Consider the following 4987-nt stretch of genomic DNA (forward strand, 5'->3'; position numbering starts at 1 on the left):
TTATTTTATTTTATTCTTGGAACTTAGAACCCCTGTTCGAAAAACTTTACACCGAACTAATCGCGGGACTAGCCGTTCGATGTTTCAGTAGCACCGCGAGCGCACGACAACGAGACCCTATCGGGAGAACCGTTAAATTCGATGTTTACTTCTCTAATCACAAACGTTGACTGACCGGACGGAGTTCATCTCGAAGAACATCAAACGCGTGGTGTTTATCTTTTCTGTGCTCACTTGCTTCTCGCCATCCCACTATGCCATTTTCACCTTTTCCGGGTAGAATTGCGTACGCTAGGGTAACGGGTACTGTTTTGGCATCCATCATCAATGTGCTACTACAACTTTGGATTTTTAAATTTCTGAAAAGGAGTAGTCGAATTACGCTCAATAGATTTCAAATTTATTTTCAGACGGTTGCTTGCATTCTTAAAAAACACGACATTTACCCTATGTTCTCACCGTTCCTTTTGGCGCCCCTAGCGAATGTTTGCACCGTAAAGCGACGGCAATAAAGGTAGAACTCTGGCTAACTTACTTATCTTACTTTCCCCATTCCACTGATTCTTGATGCTAAATTAAAACTGTTGGGGTCATATTTCCTTTTTATGGTGGTTCATTTCAAGGGCATGTCTTTGGAATACAATACATACTGTCAATGGCGTCAAACATGGCGATACTTTACCTGTCAAAGGCTGTCGGCGGTTTCCATGTTTCGTGGGATGAATTTGACTTTCATGTTGTGTTTTGTGTGCAGTGGAGATTCGTATAGACTGGTTGGTAGGATAACAGGGATAATGAATACAGGTATCAATGAACGTTAATGAATGTAGTGAACAAATCAAGACTCAATTCATATTGAAAGTGCTTTGAATTTTACTTGGCGCCTTTAGAAAAGTTGTCAAGCTCTAAATTTCCTACCTGTCCTAGCACTGAACAGACTTCAGAAAGTCCACTGCAGTATTATTTTATTCAAGTAGCCTAAATATATGTATCGCACTCCTTTAAGGCGATATAAATTACCAAATTTTTTGAAAAAAATCCCGTTTTAGGTTTTTGAATCTACAGATTTTGTCGCTTATTTTGTTACTAACAATGTGTTCCCGTGGTCGGAAAGTGAATAAAAAATAATCATACACATAAGTATTCCAGTAACCAGTAAGGTAGTAACTTGTCCTAACAAAACACCACTTTTGTAAAATGCCAATTTTCAAACTTTACGCATCGTTTTAGAAAACCAATCAACGTATTAAAACGAACTTTTTTTGTTTTGTTGGTAGAAGTTTGGAAAAGACTTTTATAACTTTTAGCTTTGTAAATGAAACACCGTTTGAGCAAAAAGAAAAGGAATGATAGATAGAAAAAAATAAAATTTTAAATTAAACGAAAGAACACTTTTTCACTATTAAATTCCACTATTAACTTTATTCGCGTCTCCTAAGACTTGCAGGTTTCATCAGTGTCTGTTCGAAACAGACATTTAATTGTGAGAAAAGTTTTCTTTTATTCAATTTTTGTATCCCACGAAGACGCACATACAAACTTTAGTAACTAAAATTTTGCTTGTTTTCTTTTTCCTCTAACTGTGTTTTCTATTCAAAATTGAAAAGTTAGTCTGTTCTAAACTTTCACTAACCAAACAAAAAAGTTTGTTTCAATACGCTGATTCCGTGACAAAAAGGTAGGTACATAAAGTTGGAAAATCGTCCTTTTACTGAAGCTTTTTACTTTTTACTGAATTTCTTCTGCTCGGTACTTTCCGTGGCCGTAACATTGCAAAATTAGTATCCAAATAAGCGGGAAAGGATGCAGAATCGAAATCTGAAATTAAAAAAACTGTGATTTTATCAATTTTTTTCTTTAATGATTTCCTCCACCGTGAAAAGCGGCTGTGGAAAAATTGTTCTACATAACATTTCCAAAAGATTGCTGAATAATTTCATAGAAAACCATCATATTCGATTCCCTTGTTGTACTAAAAAAAACTTAAATCAGCCAACCTGCCTGCTTTGATTACTGACAATAACAGTAAAATGTCCAGTGCAATAAATTTTAGACCTATATTTTTTATTTCTCAAAAATTATGACTGCGTTCTTGTTATCAAAATTTACTTTCTTTAAATATTTATAACTGTTGAACCACTTAACCGTTTTAAATAGTTTCAATTCATTTTTACCTGAATCGAAAGGGATATTTTCTGCAAAGACTAACTAGAAATATCCGTTTCTCTACCAGATATGTTAATGTCAAAAAATATCAGCTTCTTATAAAAAATGTAGACACCATAAAACAAATATTGCATTTGGTATTAAAATCTTCAAAATCGGTATAATGGTTCAAAAGTTAGAACAGGACAGAGAGGACGCGACATTAACGCTGCCTACAAGGTGCTCTCCCATATTTTGCTACGTCGTCTATCCCCTATAGCAAGAGAATTCGTAGAGCAGTATCTGGCAAGCTTTGCTACGGATCAGAATTCCCCAGAATTTTCGAGAGTACAATCTGCCCACGCATCATATTTTCGTGGATTTAAGGGCAGCATACGATACAGTCGAACGCGAACAGCTATGGCAGATAATGCACGAGTACGGGTTTTCGTACGAACTGACGCGGCTAATCAAAGCTACCCTAGAGCGAGTGATGTGCTACTCGAGTCCTTTCGAATGGCGCAGATGGGTGCGGCAAGGGAATGAACTGGGTTGAATGTTATTCAATATCGCTATTGAAGGTGTGATCCGGCGAGCGGGCATCGAAACGAGAGAAACGATCTTCAGCAAGAGTAGCCAACTCCTAGCCTTCGCAGACGACCTCGACACCTACGCCAGACGAGGGTTAGGAGGATTGGGTTACAAATCGAAAACCAAATATATGGTAGCAAGAGGCTCCAGAGAAAGCAACGCTTGCCTTCCACGGACAGTGAATATTGACGACGATGAACTGGAAATGATTGATGAGGTCGTATATTTGGAATCTCTAGACACCGTCGACAATAATACGAGTTAGGAGATTCAACGACGCATCCAAGCTGGAAGTCGTGCCTATTTTTCGCTCCGCGAGACGCTTCGATCAAGGAGCATACGGCGCCGCACAACGACGATGTACTTACTTACTTACTTAATTGGCCTAACGTCTTATGACAAGGCCTGCGCAGTATAATTTCTCCATCTGTTTCGGTCCATGGCAACTGATCTCCAGTTCCGCGGGCACCCAGTGCTCGCCAGATCTCGCTCCACCTGGTCTTGCCACCTCGCTCGCTGTGCCCCTCTTCGTCTTGTTCCTACCGGATTTGATGCGAAAACCATTTTTGCAGGATAGTTGTCCGGCATTCTAGCAACGTGTCCTGCCCAACGTATCCGTCCAGCTTTAACCACTTTCTGAATACTTGGTTCGCCGTAGAGACGCGCGAGCTCGTGGTTCATTCTTCGCCTCCATACACCGTTCTCTTGCACTCCGCCAAAGATGGTTCTTAGCACCCGCCGTTCGAAAACTCCGAGTGCTCGTAGGTCCTCTTCTAGCAATGTCCACGTTTCGTGCCCGTAGAGGACAACCGGTCTAATTAGCGTTTTGTACAGTGTGCACTTTGTACGGGGGCTCAGATTGTTCGACCGCAAGTGTTTGTGGAGTCCGTAGTAGGCCCGACTTCCGCTGATAATACGTCTTTTAATCTCACCGCTGGTATTGTTGTCCTCTGTTGCCAGCGAGCCAAGGTATACGAACTCGTCGACTACCTCGAACTCATCCCCGTCGATTACCACGGTGCTGCCCAAGCGAGCCCTGTCGCGCTCGGTCCCGCCCGCCAGCATATACTTCGTTTTAGACGTATTTATCTGCAATCCAATCTTCTCTGCTTCGCGTTTCAGTCTGGTGTACTGATCTTCCACCGCCTCAAATGTTCTGCCGACAGCGTCCACGTCGTCAGCAAAGCAGATAAATTGACTGGATTTATTGAAAATCGTGCCCCGCATTTCGATCGCCTTATAACACCTTCAAGCGCAATGTTGAATAGCAGGCAGGATAGACCATCTCCCTGTCGAAGTCCCCTGGGAGATTCGAATGGGTCCGACAATCCACCCGAGATTCTCACATCCATCGTAGCCATGATAAGTCTAGTAAGCTTACCCGGAAAGCCGTTTTCGTCCAAAATTTTCCATAGCTCTTGTCGGTTTACGCTATCATATGCGGCTTTGAAATCGATGAACAGGTGGTGCGTGGGGACTCGGAATTCGCGGCACTTCTGGAGGATCTGCCGCAGGGTGAAGATTTGGTCTGTTGTAGACCGACCCTCCATGAAGCCGGCCTGGTAACTTCCCACAAATCTATTGGCTATTGGCGATAGTCGATGAAAGAGGACTTGGGACAGCACTTTGTAGGCGGCATTCAGGATAGTGATGGCTCGGTAGTTCTCACAATCCAGCTTATCACCTTTCTTGTAGATAGGGCAGATAACCCCGTCTTTCCACTCCTCCGGTAGTCGTTCCGTATCCCAAATCTTGACAATCAATTGATGCAGACAGCCGGCCAACTTGTCCGGGCCCATTTTAATAAGTTCCGCTCCAATGCCATCCTTTCCCGCTGCTTTGTTGTTCTTCAGCCGCTGGATGGCTTCTTTAACTTCCCTTATCGATGGGGGTGGCACATCTTCGTCGCTTGCTGCACCAATGTGGTCACTTCCTCCGCTATCATGGTCTTCCGCCTGCACGCCATTCAGGTGTTCATCGTAGTGCTGCTTCCACCTTTCGATCACCGCACGGTCATCAGTCAAGATACCTCCATCTTTATCTCTGCACATTTCGGCCCGCGGCACGAAGCCTTTGCGAGATCCGTTGAGTTTCTGATAGAACTTCCGTGTGTCGTGAAAGCGGTACAGCTGTTCGAGTTCTTCGCACTCCTTCTCCTCTTGGTGGCGCTTCTTTTCCTTGAAGAGTCGGGTTTGCTGCCTCCGCTTCTGTTTGTATCGCTCCACATTCTGACGGGTGGCTCTACGCAGCA

Source organism: Sabethes cyaneus, chromosome 3, assembly GCF_943734655.1.
Source record: "Sabethes cyaneus chromosome 3, idSabCyanKW18_F2, whole genome shotgun sequence".
Lineage (NCBI taxonomy): Eukaryota > Metazoa > Arthropoda > Insecta > Diptera > Culicidae > Sabethes > Sabethes cyaneus.